The 20253-nt window shown below is 38.3% G+C and overlaps 1 long non-coding RNA gene across 2 annotated transcripts in view; it reads left to right on the forward strand.

The window, feature by feature from the left end:
* Nucleotides 1-17340, forward strand: part of LOC138737488 (uncharacterized) — a 104402-nt gene extending 87062 nt beyond the window's left edge. Inside the window, exons 4-6 of one of the 2 annotated variants that reach the window (XR_011340970.1) lie at nucleotides 256-334; nucleotides 3362-3890; nucleotides 17103-17340. This is a non-coding gene — a long non-coding RNA (uncharacterized lncRNA). Of the gene's footprint in view, nucleotides 1-255; nucleotides 335-3361; nucleotides 3891-11676; nucleotides 11817-17102 lie in introns of those variants that run through there. The other variant, XR_011340969.1, reaches the window with a different exon arrangement.
* The last annotated feature ends 2913 nt before the right edge of the window (nucleotides 17341-20253 follow it).

The raw sequence follows: 20253 nt of genomic DNA on the forward strand, positions 1-20253 counted from the left end.
AGGACTGGGGTTTGATTCCCATGCTAACTGTAAGGAGTTTGCACCTTCTACCCTTATCTGCATGGGATTTCTTCAGGGGTTCAGATTTCCTCCCACTCTTCAAAATATTGTGGGTTAATTGGGTGTCATGGGGCTGTACAGGCTCGTGAGGTGAAAGGGCCGGTTTCTGTACTGTGTGTCCAATTTTAAATATAAAAAAGTTAATATAATAATTTCCAAGCTTCTCGAATTGTTCAACGGTCTCTCTGCCTGCAGGAAGAAGCTGTTTCCCAGCTTGGCAGTCCTGGTTTTTATGCTCCTCCACCTCTTCTTCGTAGATACTGCGGGCTGGATGGTAAGGATCCTCGGTGATTTTCTGAACCCTCTTTAACCACCATTCTCTGTAGATGTCATCAAGAGAAGGAAGGATACCCCCAGTGATCTTCTCAGCAGTTTTAAAACCCCTCTGTACTGTCCTCCAATCTGATGCTTTGGGCTACCATGCCACATTATGATGCAGCTCGCTAGGGTGCTTTCTATCGTGCTCCTGTAGAACATTGCTAGTATGTTGCCATCTTCAAGTTCCTTTGGAGGTGGTTCAAAGTCTGTTCTCTGGTCAATAGCAAGCATTCATTCGATCAATCTTTCACATCTTAGGGGGAGTGAGGGGATCATTCAGTTCTAAATACTCTATATAATAGATGGCATTTTATACACATTTAAAGGCAAGTTAAATCTTCATCAATACACAGGTGTCCAGTATCACTTCTTGACCAGTCGAGGAATGAAAGATCAGTGTCATCTGATATCATTTTCCATAAATGATCTTTACATTCATCACAGGCCCCTAGTTACAACCCTTTTGTTCGGTTAAGGCCCTTGTTCCCATTGTGACAGCACCAGGGTCTACCCTAATATTCCCACTTATTCCCTTCCTTCAGGAGCATTTGGGAATCTCTTATTTAATTCTCAGCCAGGTCTGACCTATTTGGTAAGGAAAAAAAAACACCGTAGTCTCACACAGAGCTTTTATAATGTGATAATTAAGCTAAGCCATTTAGCGCCTGAGGTGAATGCATACAAGGTGGCAGGATCAGACAACATATCTGGTCGGGTACTAGAGAACTGCACAGAGGTCTTTACAGACATCTGCAGCATCTCACTGCAGCAGTCCATCATTCCCACAGGGTTCTAGACAGTCACCATGAACCTAGTACCTTAGAGGACAACAATAACAGGCCTCAGTGACTACCACCCTGTGGAACTGACCTCCACCGTTATGAAATGCTTTGAGCGTCTAGTAATGGAACACATCAAAGGGCACTCCCCTGAGATACTAAATGCATGTCAATTTGCCTGTAGAAGAAACCGTTCCACAGACGATACTTGTAGCCTTGTCACTTCACTCCATCCTGGCCCACCTGGAGAATAACGCCTCATACACCAACCATCATCTTCAGCTTGACATTTAACATGATCATTCCCCAGAGGCTGGTGGAGAAGCTGTTCTGGCTGGGACTTAACACCCCTATCTGTAACTGGATTCTGGACATCCCAACAAAAAAAAACACAGTCTATCTGTGTCAGTAGCAGAATGTTAAGCACCATTGCACTTGCTTTTGCTAAATTTAAAAATATACAAAAATTTGAATTCCTTTCTCCTTGTGAACTCCTGAAACATTTATTGCCTGATTTGTTGTGCAATTTTTTGTAGTTTACTCTCAAGATCTTTTCTCCTTACAACTTTCTAGTTTATATTTTGCTGGTTTTGTAGGTTTGTCCTCTTCTCCGGTTTTCCATTAACATTACAAACATTCTCTTTCAACGTTATGTCATCAATGATATCTTTATGCATCTCAGAATCTTCATTAAATGCTATTCCAGTTCACGTAGCATTGTATATTTTAAATGGTTTCTCATTCAGTAAAAGAAGTAGTTGGACTTCTTGAGACTTATCTATGCAACACAAAAAAGATCTTGGATATATGAATAGTACGAAGTGCAGACTTCAGCTATATTGCAATTAAATATTAATATAATGCTTTTAAAATCATGAAACATCCAAAGGGAAGACTTTCCAAACAATTTTGACTCAGCTTCAAAGGCGATGTTCAAGAATAGGTTTGACGGGTTGAAAGAGAATCAAGGATGGATAAATGTTATTAACAAACAGTCATTTTTATCTACACATGGGAATGCTCAAAAAGGCACGCACTGACAGGCTAATGTACACAGCACACAAGCACAGTATATTCAAAAATGAGGTTTAACTTGTTCAGCACCCACCACCCCCAGGCATGGTATATTGGAAAACAAAGGTTTAACTTGTTCATTACCTATCACCCACAGGCATGGTATACCCCACGTAACTAGATGAATATATACACATGAACCTGACCTTCAGTGTCGCCACTCCTCAGATCTGGGACAGCCATATTGAAGTTGGCCCTTCAATGCCTGTGGTTTGCAGCCTGGAGTTCAGCAATGGTCACAGCTAATAACTTTAAATGAATTACAACTAATCAGTATATCAAATGAACTTGGTCTCCAACATTGCCCATGGCTTGGTGATGTGGTACAGGCCCATTACACTCAACCCTCCAGAGCTACCCAAGGCTGCAATTCAGAGATAGGGAGAGGGAAACACCGTGTTTGTCTTTTTCAATGCATGACCTAGCCATGTGACCTGTGAGGACCAATCATGTGTCAGCCTTACCTTTGGGCAGATAACATAACTATTGATTAGCACCAGAAGGACCAATCACATGTCACCTGCTAGAACAATCATGTATCAGTCTCATGATGGGCAGATCTAACCCTTGATTGCCAAGAGAGGTGGCTTCTGATGAGGCTCCAGCTGGATATGTCACATGACCTTCTACAATCCACACTTCCACCAGGTTACAGATGGAGAGCTGTTTGGGAAGGGGAGTTAGCACATTGACCATTAGGATGTAAGTATTCTTCAGTTTCAGAAGCTAGGTTATAGGACACTGGCCAGAAATGTGCTGGTAGAATTACCAAAAATCAATAAAGGTGTGGATGAGGGCCTCAGCAGTAAAGTCACATAATATTATTATGGGAAATAAGCAATATTGTTAATGATTTATAATTGAGGTCCACAGTTCTATTTTGTGTCCTACAAGATTTCAAACAGCTTCAGGAGGAAAAAAAATGTCATAAACTAGCAAATAATTTATGTGGCACGGATTGGCACAATAAATAGAGATTTCCCCATCCTCATTGGAATCAATGAAGATACTTTCCTGGTACTAAATGCTGACAAAATCGAAGGCTTAAAAGATGGTTGTTTACTTCTTGCAAGATTATCTGCTGACCATAAGTATTTTTAACTAATCCTTTTATTGCTGCTTTCACACAGAGCTTTGTCTTCATGTAAATTCACTTCAATTCCTTTGAAGATATTTTGGAACTATATGGATTCAAATTTCAGATGTAATAACCAGATTGGGTGAATAAACAATGATGGGAAGGTATGTTTTCTCATGCATGTACATTTGAAGATATTACTCGAATATCACTTGCATAGCCCCTGCAAAGTTCTGCAGAAAAAGAAGTCACTGGACAGGGAAAGGTAAAAGATGCAAGATCCTAAAAAATGCAACAATCCCTCTGCAACTTGAAATTCTCCACCACTCAGAGTTGAGACTGAGCATTTCAGATGATATGGATAACTCAAAGGTGTGCATCAGGGCCACGCAGTAATTCTGTAGAAATGGCAGAAGGAGTGCACCATGTCAACCTACCCAAATGCCCACCACCAGCCCCGTCTGTCGGAGGAGCCTGCTATTCCCTTAATGGTCAACTAAGAACCCACAAGGCCAGAGAAATAGCAGACCATTTTAATTCCCAAGCAACTGCCTAAGGGAAAGAACACTTGAAGAGCAAAGGTAATTGCATAAACACAATGATTTATTTATTTGTTTGTTTGGACTACTTTGACTGCCATGTGATATATTTTTCCAACAAATAACAATCACATCAATCAACTTATGAAACAAGATCTTCACGCACTTTGAATAATCTGTCTTGAACTCAGGTCAGTTCACCAGCTCATTTGAGATGTGTAGCATGTAAAAACAGCCAGTGCTTAGCAATCTATATGTGTATAGTAACCAGCTTCAAAGAATCCATTGAATTATTTATCATGAACAAACATGTTTTCATGCGACTGCATACTGTAAGAAAATTTGAATCTGATTGTGAAAGTCATAAATCATCCTCCCTGATTCTATTCTTTGTGCTTGGCCTTGAACCCATCCAGGTTGGGAATGCTGGCCAAGGCTCTTAGAGCAGCAAAACTCCAAACTCTTTTTGAAACTTCATTAAAAGTAAATTTCAATGTTACAAATATATTACATAAGTCGGAAAAAAAACAGATGCCAGAAATCCGTACCACCTGAGAATCGGGACCTCAAAAGCTTACAGACCTTTTAAATTTAGTGGGCTTTTGTGTGCTTGCATGCATGTGTATGTGCCACAGGTGCGCAGTGATACAAGCGACCATGCTTGTTGAGCTTAAATTTTCTCGAAAACTGCTCATTTTGTTAAATGAAGCATGTTATAAATTGCACAGGTGTGTTAAGGGGATTTTTAAAATCATTTTAATTATATGACAGTATTTCCTTTTTTAACCATTCCCGAAGGAGTTTACATGCTTGTGATTATGTTCACAAGCATTCAATTTAAATGAAAAGGTTGACAGCCCATGAGCCTGGCTCACTGAATGATAAATTTATTTTGCTCGTGCAGCTTACACTGGGTCTTGCCCCTGCACCGGATGTCAAGGCTTCTGGTGGACGGGAGCACATGGAAGAATGCTGTCTCCACAGCAGCCAAGCAAAGGAAGGTGGAAGTTTACCCATTATAAAACGTTCAATCTTACATTACCTTATCTGTTTCCAGCCTGTGTCTGTGTTGCTGGCAAATAGCAAGTCTTTTCACTGCTTTAAAGGCACAAGTCAAGATCTTGATGCTGAGCAACACCCAGGACAAAGATTTTTTTTTAAATATTTCATTTAAGTAAGAAAATATAGAATATAGGACACAACTAATATAATAACAATAATACTTTGAACATAAAATCATAGAAAACATTCATAAGGCCCAAAAAAAATTATAAAAAGGAAAGGAGATTCCCTCTTCTTCCAGCACCCCCATCCCCAGGTTCAAATAAGGGGACCGACAGCAGGGAATAGAGGGAGATGAAAAGAAAATAGAAAAGAAAAAGAAACAACAGGAGGAAGTTTTGACATCTCAGTCTCATCATTTTAAAAGCATTAAATGTCTAATAAGGAGTATACTAATTGACAAAAATCAAAATAAATTATACAATCTAGACATTTAAGTAATCAAAATAAGATGCCAAATTTCTATGAACATACTCTATCTATTCCTAAGACCGTAAATCATCTTCTCAAGGGGAATACAACTTTGCACTTCCCTGTTCCAATGATCAATATGAAGTAGGGAATCTGATTTCCATGGTACCACTGTACACTTCCTAAATATTGACAACACAATTTTAATAAATATAAATTTACTTATGGAGAAGTTAACTTTTATAATTGCCAAATTCCCCAGAAGAAACAATTCCGAGTCTAGAGGGAAATTCCCCCTCCCCCGACAATTTTTGTCAACATTTCCACCAATTCTATCCAAATGGGTCTTAATTTCATGCATTACAAGGTGGAATGTAAACAGGTAACATCACCTATATCACACCTAAAACTCCTATCGAAAATTCTGGTTTATTTTTATGTATCTTTTGTGGTGTGAGACATAATTGGTGCAGAAAATTATAATGTATCAGTCTATATCTAGAGTTAATTAAGGTAGTCATATTATCTACACATAGATCTGACCAGCATTGTGGATTGATAACAATGCCCAAATCCAATTCCCATCTCTCTCTCAATCAGATTTTGGGCTTTGATCTTGGATCAGAGCATATATATTAGAGATAAATTTGGTTGTATTTCCCTTTTGAATTAGAATTTTCATGCTTGAACACATTGGTAGGACCATTAATGGTCCCCACTTTTCCCTCAAAAAGGAAAGGATTCTTGTTTGGTTGGTGCTGCATTGACCATTTATTTCACTAGCACTCATGCACAGTGGCTGCAATGTATACCAGCTACAAAATGTGCCCAAATATTCTTCCAAGTGAAGCATTTGTGAATCTGCAGGGGTCATCCACTATATTCCTGTGCTCCTATTGTGGCCTCCTCTATGTTGGAGAGACTGGACGCATTTCATTTTGTGGAGCACTTTCTCTCTGTCTGCTGCAACAATGGGGACCTCCCAGTGGCCATATTCCACACCCCATTCCTACATCGATATGTCTGTCCATGGTCTCATGCACTGCCAAATTGAGGCTACCTGCAAATTAGAGAAACAATACCCAATATTCCATCTGGAAACACTCCATCTAGATGGCACTAACATTGACTTCTCCATGTTCAAATTGGCTCCTCCCCTCTCTCTCTCTCTTTCCCTATCCTTCTGTCTACTTTCCTCTAGCTTCTCACACCCTTCCTTCACCATTCAGAAATTAACCCCTTCCCCATCACCTATTTCCTCTTCTGCCTTCTCACCCATATCCACCTATGACCTGTTGCCCTGTGCTCCTCCCCTTCTTCCCTCCTCTCTTCTCCCCCACCTTTTTATTCAGACACCTAGCTGCTTTTTTATAAAACTTTGATGAAGGACTCAGGTCTGAAATGTTGGTTAAATCTCTTTGCTTCCTATAGACATTGCATGAACTGCTGAGTTTCTCCAGCACTTTTATGCATTGCACTACAATCATGTTTTCCAGTTTAACTGGAGTTGATTCATCTAGATGACCCCAACAGTACTTCCCAATCCTGGAAGTTCTACAACCAAATTCAGCAAGCCTGTGGGCACAGCACTCCCTACAGATTGCCTACAAGTCACAGAGCATACTGCATTGGAAGTGTGTTTTATCCATAGTACAACCAGAGCAATCCAGGAAGGTGGCTCAACATTTCATTTCTAATTGCATTTAAGAATGGGGAATAAATGCTGGCCCTCTCAGTTAAGAAATAGCCCACCTTCAAACAGACTAGATCTTCTTCTGAAGTGGTGCTCCATTATTTTGGACTCCCACATCAGAGGAAATAGTTTCTCTCTATTTACACTCTCAGCTACTTTAATAATCTTAAGGATGTCATTTAGATTACCTTGTAATCTAAACTCAATCAAACACCATTCAAGCCCATGAATGCTGGATCAATTCATATCCCTGTTATGCCAGTATCATTCAGGAACTAATATCAATGAAATATCTTCACATCTCATAAAGAAAAATAATAGCCAATACACACTGTAAAATACTATGGTGTCAAGAGTGGAATTGTAGAATGCTGAAAGCTCTCTGCACAACACTTACAATCGAGCTGTAGAATATAAATCTGAGGCTGTAATTCACCACCTGTGACAAGCTTTGAGCAAATCCAAAATGAAGACAAAAAGCTCCTCTGGAATGTGTAATTCACTGTAACCCAGGACTGCACACGATCTGGAAATTTGCTTCAAAACTTGCATCTTTTGGAAAGAAGGAGGTTCACTGTTATCTGCACTGAGGCTTAGTACTTGGAACTGGATTGACTCAAAGTTTTTCTTATAGCCAATTTAAATGGAGCAATATGGATATGCATTCAAGCCTCCTCAAAAATTTAAGAAAATTGAACATACATCTAGGACCATTTCAAATAAAATGTCACATCTAAAACTAAGAAGACAGAAACGCTATCTGAAAATTTCAGAGAAGATGAACATCTCCTGCAAAAGAAAGTGAGATTAATAGAGATGCCAAATGATAGCATGAAAACTCCATTGTTGTGGTTTGTCACTCTTTTCTTAAGTGACCTCGCAAGTGTAGGAGAGAAAGGGTATGCATTTTGTCCAGCTATCTAAAGTAAGATATTCAGACAAAATGCTTCCATTTTCCTTGAAGGGAAGTGGCAGTCATTCTGAGCAGTTCTATCACAAGGTCTGCAGTCTTCTGTGTTCCACTGATGTGAATGAAATGGATTACATAACAGTTTTTAGTTGGTTTGTCCTGAAAGGACAATTCAAACCAATGTTGTAGTTCTCCATGAAACCTCTCCTTCCTCATTATATTTTTTAACATCCCAAAGCAATTAACTACATTTTAAGCTAATGATTTACATGGCAAGTTAAACTAAGGTCACTAGTATCCATTGCATTTACAAAGCTAATTGATATCAAAAGGTAAAAAAAAATCTTGATTGGAATGAGGATCCCAGACATGAAGGAACTTCCATGTATTGTACTTTTCTTTCTTTGGCTTGGCTTTGCGGACGAAGATTTATGGAGGGGTAATGTCAACGTCAGCTGCAGGCTCGTTGGTGGCTGACAAGTCCGATGCGGGACTGGCAGACATGGTTGCAGCGGTTGCAAGGGAAAATTGGTTGGTTGGGGTTGGGTGTTGGGTTTTTCCTCCTTTGTCTTTTGACAGTGAGGTGGGCTCTGCGGTCTTCTTCAAAGGAGGTTGCTGCCCGCCGAACTGTGAGGCGCCAAGATGCACAGTTGGAGGCGATATCAGCCCACTGGCGGTGGTCAATGTGGCAGGCACCAAGAGATTTCTTTAAGCAGTCCTTGTACCTCTTCCTATACCTATACCTATACCAAAAACATTTTTGTTGACTCAGAAAATGAAGTATATAGAATTGTCATTTGCTTTGAACTGCATGGGCAGTTATTTCAGTATTAAAATGTTCAAATGTTATTGAACACAAAAAAAAATACCAAACCTCCTCGATGAGTGTAAAATGCTTTTCTCCTAGTTCGTACTTGAAATGGTTTGTGCTGGAAAGTAATTCATTCACATGTAGTAAATGGAAGACCTATATGCTACTGGGATCAATCGCAAGCCTCAGACTGCTTCTTCCATTGGCTGCAATTTCTGTACGACTTTGAACTTTTATTCTTTGTCATTAGTGGATTGTGATCATTTATTTTTTTCCTGAATTAATTGACTTGAATATATTTTTAAAAATCTGGTATTGATGAAAATATCAACCTGCTTTACAGATTCAAATCAAGGTAATTTAATTGATGGGGGCATTTCTATAATCTCAATGTGGAGTGCAAAAATTTTTTTTAATCCAAAGATTTTAGGTATAGATTGTGGCTTCCTTTGGTCTAACTGAATAAAATCTCATTGATCATCAGTACTAACAAGATTCTGAAGGTGATCTCAAGTGGGGGCATCTTATTTATCAGATAATTATTTTAGCTGTATTAAGGTAAGAAAATCCTCACTGTGGAAACAGACTTGTATTTTCAGAACCAAACAATGTTTCTGTCTAAAACAAAGAGAGAATATTCTGACAATATCCATTGCAACAAATATCAGACTTTTCAGGTTAGCAACCTTTTTTGAGGATATAATAATGATCATCCTCTATACATGACTCGAGCTAAAGCCATCGAGCTGGCGACGTTGCTGCTTGATTAGTAATGTTATGAAAATCTGATATGTTTTTATTCAGACACTGGATTACATGATCTCAAAATGAAATTTGAGTCACTGTCAATCCTTATTCATCTTCATCTTCAGAAGGCTGTTATTGCAAGTGATGTGCAGGTGAATAGTTGATCAATAATATTAATAGCATGAAGTGATTTGTATTTTCTTTACAAATATAAATCACGCTGAATATTCTGTGATCGTTTGCACTATGTAAGTGCATTGGACTCATTTGCATCTGTCTGTTAATTTAATGGGACAAAATATCACAAACCATATAAATGAAGATAATTTCCCAATCACTTCAAACCTTTGTTTCTTTGTCTACTGTCAATGGCATGAAGGGTGGCACTTGATCATGCCAAATTTTCAAATTTGGGGTTAATATTTAATTCCTATCTTGTAAATTAGCCCAAGTATTTTGGTAATACAGTAAACCCCCTAGTATCTGGCACCTATGGGGATTGGTAGATGCCAGATAAGTGAATTTTGCTGTAGCGTAAGATTTCATATTGCATGGATTGGTGATACGTCCGCTAGATGCCACCAATTTTAACCTTATGTATGTTTTACCTATTTATTTTCCAAGTTTTTTTTGCTGGTTGTTTGAGTCTGCCAGTTTCTTGAATTCCTGATAATTGGGATTTTACTGCATTTAAGCTCAAATAAAAGCTTTAGCCATTAATGAGCTTTGCTCCAAATTGTACTGAATGGTTGTGGTTAATGAGAACCATGATCACCTGAACCTCAGAAGTCGAGCTGCAATATGCAGGAGACGGAGTTCCAAGATGGTGCTGACTTGTTCATTGAAACGTGCAAGATAATAAGCTTGGCACACAAATTACATAAAAATAAGGTCCTCCACTAACTTGCACAACTTCATCATACTTCCTTCCAGCTCATGATGAAACTCTGGAAGACGTGAACCACTTCCTATTTCATTAGAAACAGATTTCAATAAAGGTAACATCAGTTATGAAATTTAGCAGTCCCCTCAATCTCACCTGCCTGTGGAAACAATCTCAAAACTTCTTTCATAATTTTACATTAAATTAAATCTGGGGTCATTTTCTCGTACTTTGCTGTGAAATGGGAAAAGCTCAAAAGTTTCTTAGAATTTGAAAAATGACCAGGTTGAAGTAATTATTCTTGCCAATGGCACAGCAGCAATTTTTATTTTGACACACATCTGTGTCTTTGTGCAATCGGGGAATGGCAGTGGAGTCTTCCATGTTTCAATGAACCTACTCCAAACCGCGGCTGACGCTAGAGAGTATTAAACTCTTCATTGATTTAGTTACAGGTTTTTTTCAACAACATCACATGGCATATAATTGTTGAAGAGGATGGGGTTGGGGGGAGGAGAATGGATTGGTTGATGAGACATTGATTGTGCATCATTATTGTGTGTCTATACATGAACTAGAAATGCTTGTTAGGATGAAGCAGAACGAATTTAACTCTGTATTCCCCTGCTCTGGGGACTTTTGATGGAATAGTATTGAAAAAGATGCTAATTGTATTTAAATCTTGCACAAACCACCCTGGTATGTTTGATGGGAGATGACAGAGGAACTTTTAATCTGTTTTCAGGCTGTGCCAAGGTTTGGGTTTGTACACAGGGATTTAAAATGCCTGCTGACTACAACATATATGTTCTTGAAGTCCAGTCAGCAGGCATCCCCACAGACTTACTCTTCTTTACTCTCGTTTCAGGCTTGGGATGGCACTGGCAACAGATTTATTGTCCATCCATACCTGACCTGACTGAGAATTATTGGGATTTGACAGTAATTTTGGACAATTATTGTCAAATCCCAATAATTGATATTTTAATTCCCAATATTGTCAATTATTAGGAATTGACAATAATTGCCCAAAAATATTATTGCTCTTTTTTAGCTGATATCTTTCTCTATCGGTACTTACCAAGATAAACACATTTTGATTTTCTATATGATGATAACTTATTTATTTCTTTATTTATTCACATCCTGTTAGTTTAAAGGCTTTGAATGGATTGGAAGAATTTTGAAATCCATAAAATGTATGTAAAATAGGACATTAAAATCATAATTAGTCGTCGAAGGGGAAAACTATTTCAATATAAACATCAGTATTGATTCTCTTTTTTTAAATTCCTTTGGATCTCATCACAGAGCACCCTGGCAGGAAGACAAGGATTCAAACTGCTCATTCTGTGGAATTTGCAAAGGTGTTAGAATTGATCCTTTTACTGAACCCATTTCGGACAGAAGTCAGTGAATAAAAAGAAGGTTCCTCTGTTGTTGAAAGTAATAAAATGCTGTTTGGTACAAAGTAGGAATCCTATGAGCAAGTCAGTGAATTGTATGAAAATTGAAATTTATTCCATTCATCTCAAAATGCTATATACAGAACATGAATGGACGTGAAAAATTATCCCCTATGTTGAAAATATGTTCTCACATCCAGACTAGCTTAGACATAGATCATACTATTAAATAAGAGGATACTCAGACATTTCATTTAGTGTATTAATGTCTTTTGACCAACCTCTGGTGGCTGTCAATATATTCTTCACATTAAGGTGAATGTGATTCTTTGTAGAACATGGAATTCTCTCTGTTTCATCATTACATTTCTTTCATTGATGAGCAGAAGACTCTGATTTGAAATTGTATGTAATTTGGAACAAATATATGATGAAAAATCCATTTTCACTTTATTGTTGGAAAGCCCTATAAAGATTTACAGTAATTTAAACAGTCCAACATCCATTTAGAAATTCATACTTTTCATTTATGCATATAAATGGAAACATTTGGTGCTTTAAGGAATCTTCTACAGCTTTGTTAACTGGTGGTTAGGTTAGAAATTGATCGCCCCTCCTGCAGTCCATGAATGTATCAACTAGTGCCGCAGGAAAAAAAAATTAGTTCTGATTTGTTTTATTCCCTCATTACTGGTCAAGAAGCTACAAAGTCTAGGCCTCTGTTAGTTGACTCTGCAACTGGATCCTTGACTTTCTCAAGAGAAAGTCAGTACAAATTGGAAACAATTTCTCCTCCTCATTGATTATCAACACAGGATCTGTGCTTAGCCCACTGCTCTACTCGTTATACACCCATGACTGTGTGACCAATTCCAATGCTATCCACAAGTTTGTCGATGACCTCACAGTTGTCGGCAGATTCACAAACAGCAATGAGGAAGCGAACAGGAGGGAGAAAGATCAACTCGTTGAATGGTGTAATGGTAAAAACCATGTGCTCAATGTCAGAAAAACCAAGGAGATGATTGTGAACAGGAAGAATTCAGGGGAACACAGCCCAGTCCTCATTGAAGGTCCAGTAGTGGAGAGAATCAAGAACTTCAAATTCCTGGGTGTCATCATCTCTAAGAATCTGTCCTGGAGCCTTCATATTGATGCAATCACAAAGAAAATTCGCCAGTGCCTATACTTTGTAAGGCGCCTGAGGAGATTTGTTTTGTCACTGAAGACTCTTGTAAACTTCAAAAGGTGTACCATGGAGAGCATTCTGGCTGGTTGCATCACTGCCTAGTACGAAACCACCAACCCTCAGAACAAGAACACACTCCAGAGCGTTGTTAACTCAGCCTACGACATCACAGGCACCAGTCTTCACTCCATCGAGAACATCTACGTGAGACGGTGTCTTAAAAAGGCAGCCTCTATCCTCAAAGACCCCCACCACCCAGACCATGCCCTCTTCACTCTGTTACCATCGGGAAAATGGTACAGGAGCCTAAAGATGAGCACCCAATGGCACAAGGACAGCTTCTTCCCCACTGCCATCAGATTCCTGAATGATCAATGAACCATGGACACTGACTTACTTTTCATACACTATTATTTTAACTTTTTTAAGTAATGTTGTAAGATGGTTATAATATGAATGTTTGCACTTTGACGCTGCCTCAAAACACTGAATTTCATGACTTGTTCATGTCAATAAATTCTGATTCTGAATTGAATGTTTCTTAAGAATGAATCAGTGGACACAACATACATGGACCAGCCCATATTCTGCATTTCATCAAACTGTGACCAGAGAAACTAAAATATGTACTTTTGTAACTATCAAAGCAAATAAACAAATAAAATATTGCTATTAAGAGCTCATCTGAAAGTGAGGCAGATTGACGCAGTAATACTCATCAATATTAATTTTTTTCTTTAATTTTATTTAGGATGATTTTAGAATAATTTTCAGTGTTGACCATAAAAAATATATAAATTAAATATTCTATTCGATGTAATTAATTGAAAAACTGAACACTGAAGAATTGAACAATATTTAATTCCATCTTTCCCACCCAAAATAGAAAACTTCCAGAGAAATTAAGCAATCACAAAAAAAATAAAGAGCATTTTGAGCATGACAATGGAGGAAAAATAATTAAGTAATTTCAAGCCATTGTAATTTTTGAAAACACACTATTATGGTTTGGGAAATAGGTTCTAATTGCCTAACCTGGAAATGAAAGCTGAAGAACTGAGAAGTAGAAGATGAGATGGGGAATTTAGACAGGGAAATGCCTGAAATTTGAATTTTTTTTAAAAAAGGTACAGGATAGTAACAGACCCTTTCAGCCAATGAGCCTGTGCCATCCAAACACCCCCATGGGACCAATTAACCTACCAATGCTGTTTGTCTTATAGACAGTGCGAGATTTAAAGGCTGGTCACTGGCACTGTAATAACAATGTACGAACCATTATATTAACCGTGACTGTGGGAATCTTGTGAAATTGTATTCAGTTTAAAAATAGTTAAATTCTACTGTCAAGTAGACTGGTCTCATTGACATTTTCGATAATAGTACTTCTGTGTCTGTCTCATTTAGGCATGATGTCAAAATTGTGATGGCCTTGACTAAATCCAGTCAGAATCTTCCATTGTTAATGCTTCAGTGCACTTTAGGAGCTCAATTCATGTCTGAATGAGAGAATGAGAGTTATTTTAGTTGTACTATTTTAAACTGTGTAGGCCTAGGTCCAGGCCACAGTTCTGAAATGTGGGCACCCACGAGAGATTGAAGATGCTGGAATCTGAAGAGAAAAATAAAACAATTCACTTGGAGGCCCTCAATGGGTGAAGCAGCATCAGTGGGAGAAAAAGAATGGTCAAGCTTTTGAGCTGGAACCCTTCATCAGAATCCAGAGATGTGGGCAGTTGGCCTGCAAGATTTTGTCCTCTGCAGTTCAGCACCAATCCATTCAAGTCAATTGGACAAATATCTACGTAATGACTGAAGAATATTAATCTTGTTCAATTTGTTGAGTAAACCTTAACGAGAAGACACAGCCAGAAAGCCAGTATTTAATTAACAGAACAACATACAAGAGTTTTGTATGCATTATAAATAAAATTAATAATGTGTGACAGAATAACTTGCATTTAATGAAAATGTCAAGAAAGAAATATTTCTCCATTAACATTGATATTAAAAAAGACATTTGTTTGAAGTCCTTTCTTAGAAATATACAAAAGCAGCACTGAAGAGGTTAAGCCTGACCTTCTAGTAATTCTGAATGCACAAAAATAAGTGGAACGTTGAAGTGAATAACACCTAAATTATTAATTGTCACAATATGTTTTATTACAAGACTCAAAATAATAGAAATTGAAATTACCACCTGTCTGTTTAAATATTCAAAGATGCACAGAAATGTCATTTCCTTGAAAAAAATAATTTGGAAATACTGCATAGTTACAGGCCCTTCCAGTCGTGAGCTCATCCTACATATTATTAAATACACCCATGGGACCAATTAACCTACTAAACCCTATATGTCTTTAGAACTGTGGGAGGAAATCTAAGCACCCAGAGGTAACTGACGTGGTCATAGGGAGAACATGCCAACTCCTTAAAGACGAAAGTCTGTAGAAACTGTGGTTGAAGTAAATACACAATACTGCGTAGGACATGAGGCCAACCCCCTTTCCTCAACACCACCACACCCCCCCAATAAATAGGAGGAACAAAACCTGATTTTCGTCTGGGCACTCTTTAGTCGGATAACATTAACATCAACTTTTCCTAACATTCACTAACATACTCTCCTTTCCCCTCCCCTTCTCCAGTCAGCTCTCCACCCCCTTCCCTCTCTATTCACCTATCCATCCCTCTTCTTGCTTCCTGCTGTGCCCTCCCTCCTTTCTCCACCTATTACGTCCTGCTTTTGTGACCATGTCTCCCCTTTATCCTTTTATATGGATGCCTGCCAACACTTTTCCATACCTTTATGAAGGTCTCAAGCCCGAAACGTCAGTTTGTATTTTTATCTTTGTTATATAAAGGACACTGTTTGACCTGGTGATTTTCTCCTGCATTGTGTTTTAACTCCTTACAGACCATATTGGGTTTGAACACAGGTCACTGGATCTAAAATAGCATTGTGCTATCCGGCTAGCTAACTATGCTGCTCCTTTATAGTTATATGTTCAGCACATTTATTATGTACTTGTTTCTTTGAGAAATATAGAGGGTTTGAAAATGTCACTTGTAATGATGGTATCTCAGGGATATCAGTTTCATTGTCCTGTGATTCTAAATTCTATTGTGCAGGAAGTTAGATCCATAATACATTCATATACACTTAGATACAGCAAACAGTATGGACCAGAAAAGAAAGGAATATCAGAAAACCCCTGTTATATGGAATTCAAGCAACTGGCAAAAAAAAAAGGAAGTTTAACATTTATTTGCATACCTTACCATTTGTTTGCCAATCACGCAACACACAATCTTAAGTAACCAAAAAATTCACATATCCGTCATTTACCAATCCCCATAGGTGTGAATAATGGGGGTTTTACTGTGCTTTTTTAAAATTGTAAAATGATTTCTTGGTATTTTGTTTTGTCTTGAGTTATATTTTACTCTTGGTGTTTCTTTGTTGGCATAGATAACTTCAAGGTTCATTTAGCTCAGAGTTTGTCTATGCTATTCAACACTATCAACCTAATTTTCAAATTGTCAAAAATATGTTTCTGGAAATTAATGAAAGCTGCTTTTGTCTGAAGCTTTGGCCGTGAAATTACACCTGATGAATTGCACACAAGGTAAAATGACAGAGTAAGGTTGCAGATAATTTTGTACAGCCTGATTCAAAACTTCTGAGATCGGTGACAATCTAAAGGTGCTAATTCAGAGCCAGCTCAAGGGCAACTTATGGGAACCTCCGTGGGAAAAGAGGGATAAGGCAGAAACATCTGAACGAATGAATGAAGACCTGAATGAATGAATTTGTTTTATTGTTTATTTTAAGATACGTTAAAATTCTTTGTTTTGTGTGCTATCCAGAACATATTAAGAACAGCAGTGTAATGCAATAATAAAACAAAAGTACAAAGTAGAGGGTGACAGTAGGTCATTGGTATTACTAGGATGAAGTGCAGGGTATAAGGAAAAGTACAGTTAAATAGGGTGGAGCATCATCTTTGAATAAATGAATGAACAGTTTGAGCTACAAAGTCCTCCTAGAACTAACTAAAACAAGATTGGAGGAAGCTGAGTTAATAGGTTTGCACAAATGGTCGACCATGAGAAAATTAAGCTTCGGTTTATTTTTGCAGGCCAGAGTGCTTCTGATGTAGGATACTGTCGTACAAAACGGGCACTCAGCAGCACAAGGACAGGTTCTTCCCCATTGTCATCAGATTCCTGAATGATCAATGAACCAAAGACACTGCCTTACTTTGACTTTTCGTGCACTATTTGATGTAAGATGGTTTATATGAATGTTTCTACCATGATGCTATCACAAAACAACAAAATGTGTGACTTGTTCATGACAATAAATTCTGATTCTGAGTTTTCTGCTAGAGTTTGATGAAATTAAGATAGGATAATTAAGTAGGGGTATACCGCACTGGTCTGTGTTCATTGAACTTGCATGCATTTCACACAGCTAGTTTAACCATTTTATCATATGGGGTGGAAAGAGCAATGAGTAGTTAAAAAAAATCTTAGGCTGAATATAATTGCATTGAAGGAAGGACCAAGAAACTATAAGATTGAGAGCTTGAATATGTCAGGATGGAAGGAATGTGGATTCAAGAACCTGATGAGTCAGAAGTGCACAGGTTACACGAGAGACTCATGAAAGGTTTGAAGATAATCTTGAGAACATTAACACAGTCAAAAAGAGAATTGATTGATAGATGTTACTTCAGTTCAATTTCATCTCTCCTTGAGAATATTTATTCTATTAGCCAATGAGATAATGTGCTGGTTTAATTAATGGTTTAGACAATGGAGTCCTCTTATGCTTGGATACTTGGCTAGAGGTCAAATTAAGACAAACGTGACAAACATGAGACCAGCAGGTTCTGTGCTACACTTCATACCTACCACTTGTAACAATATTAATATTTGGGGAGAATTTATAAGATTTAGAGTTGGTCACATACATTCACACATTTTAAAACTGATCTTATTTGAAAGATTGAAGAAATACTGAAGATTTCTGGAGAATGCAAGTACCTTTCACAAGTAGGTAATTGAACTGATGTCATAAAATGAATGACCATTGTTTGGAACTGGAGACACCGTGACTAGTGGAAACTCTTTTCAAGGGTTTTGCCAGAGTGCACAGAAAGGTCACTCCTGGATTGTTTACCTAAGATAACAACTTGAGAAGAAGAAAGAACTCCTGTTGTTTGATGGAGAAGGTGGGTGTTTTGCAAGTGAGTCACATGCTCTCTTTGGAGTTTCAGTTGGAAAAGAGAGAGTTGAGTTAACAACCCAGTCAGTCAGTATGTGGGGCACTGACAAGTAACTGAAAAGCGCAATCCAGGAAAATCTGTTTGAAACTGATGAAAACAAGTTCCAGAACAGTAGATGGCTGGAAGTGCTATCTGTCTGATGTTCCTCTTGAAATAGAGGAAGGAATGGAACTCTGTGGTAGCTTGAAGAAATAGGTTACCATCTGGAAGACCCTGATGGGACAAATTTAATCAGCGAGTCCATAAGGTGATGTTATGGAAGATTTAAACCGTGTTTCTTACTTTTGCAGCCTTTGCTTCTGCAAGGCTGAGAACCTGCTTGTTGCATATGAATTAGTAGACACACCTAAATTCCACCATGGGGCCCAGGATGCAGTTGAATCAGAAGACATTATCTAAATTTACACTATATGGGGCCCAGGGATGCATATGAATCAGTAGACATTATCCAACTTCCACCATGAGGCCCAGAGATGCAGTTGTCTTTTGCTGGTCGCAGACTGTCAGGAGCCCTTGAAGATAATTAAATCATTTGTTCAAAGAGATAAGATCTGAAGTAAACAACTTTTGGGTAATATAAGCCATGGTCCCACTGCTGAAGTTTGAGACTCTCCAAGAGGTGGCAACATCTCTCAGAAACAAGAAGAACTTGAAGATTCCAACCAGTGTTCCGGTCCGGGGAGGTGGAGAAGCTGCTACCGGCGCCCATACAACCTACTACAAGTGTGCAGTCGTCGCCTCGCTTTGGCAGTTGGGATCAGTCCAGGCATTGATAAGTATAATTGGGAAGGGCTTGCATATTGTAGTGTGAATTCAGCTAGCTATTGTAAGGTAAAACATCATGAGATGGGAATGTGTAGGGAGTTACCCTGTACAGGGCAGTAACAAGAAGGGGAGGTGTCCTTGTACTCCTGTTAGGTAAAACATCATGAGATGGGAATGTACAGGGCTGTAACAAGATGTGAATGCATCCTTGTACTTACAAGATAAGAGAGACATTGATGGATTGAGAGGCAGGAAGCTAGCAGGGAAAGGATAGCAACAGTTTTAGTCATTGGACAAGTAATGATATGATGATGTTCTAAGCACATATCCAAGGGTATAAAAAAATCACCATTTTGCTGATAACGGCAGAATGCATTCTCCGACTAACATGGTTAGTCGCAAGTGTTACAATCCGGTAATAAAGAACAAAGAACCCTGATTTCGACTCAGCCTGGTGTTTGTCTCACTGATTCATGAACAAAGCAGACCTAACAATTTGGTGACCCCGACGTGATGGGTGAGTGAACACTGGACGACGGTTTCTGTTTTTTCTGACAATCATCTCAGCCGGCTGATAAAAAGGTCCAGAGAAGCCTGTTTTAACAAAATTCTCTTTTTTTTAAAAATCTTTATGATTGTCAGTAAGAACTGGAGATCGGACAAATTAGACGACCACAATTGAAGGTCGCATGCCAGGATTGTAACACGTAAGTGATTACAGACAAGATAAAAGTCCTTAAGGTGTTTGAATGACATTTATTAAGTGCTTCGCAAGAAACTACTAGAGTTTAAAAGTCTTTATTGTGTCGTTGCAAAGTCCAATAGAGTGAGAAGGTGGTCTATAAACAATTGAGGACCTGAGTTTTCTGCCCTAAACTGGTTATTAAGAGGAGAAATCTCCCACGTGAAGGTTGGGCTTTGAAAGAAAACAAAGGTTCAGGCTTATTGGCCTCAATTGTATCTGAGAGACTGACTTATAAATGTCCGGTAGGTATGATAATGTCTGTACACTTGAGAAGTTAAGAATTTATTTCCCCAATTCGCCGTGGTGGAATACCACAGCAGACACTAGAGACCTTGAGACAACAAAAAAAGTACTCAGGGACGCCTGCCTGGTGAACAAGAACGACGACAGAAGGCTGCGACAGCTGTGTCCGGATCAGGTAGGAGATATTAATGAAAAAGTTGACAAACTCCTAAGAGACACCCAGTTTATTCGAAATACTTTTGATAA

The sequence above is a fragment of the Narcine bancroftii genome, chromosome 6 (genome assembly GCF_036971445.1).
Source record: "Narcine bancroftii isolate sNarBan1 chromosome 6, sNarBan1.hap1, whole genome shotgun sequence".
Taxonomy (NCBI): Eukaryota; Metazoa; Chordata; class Chondrichthyes; order Torpediniformes; family Narcinidae; genus Narcine; species Narcine bancroftii.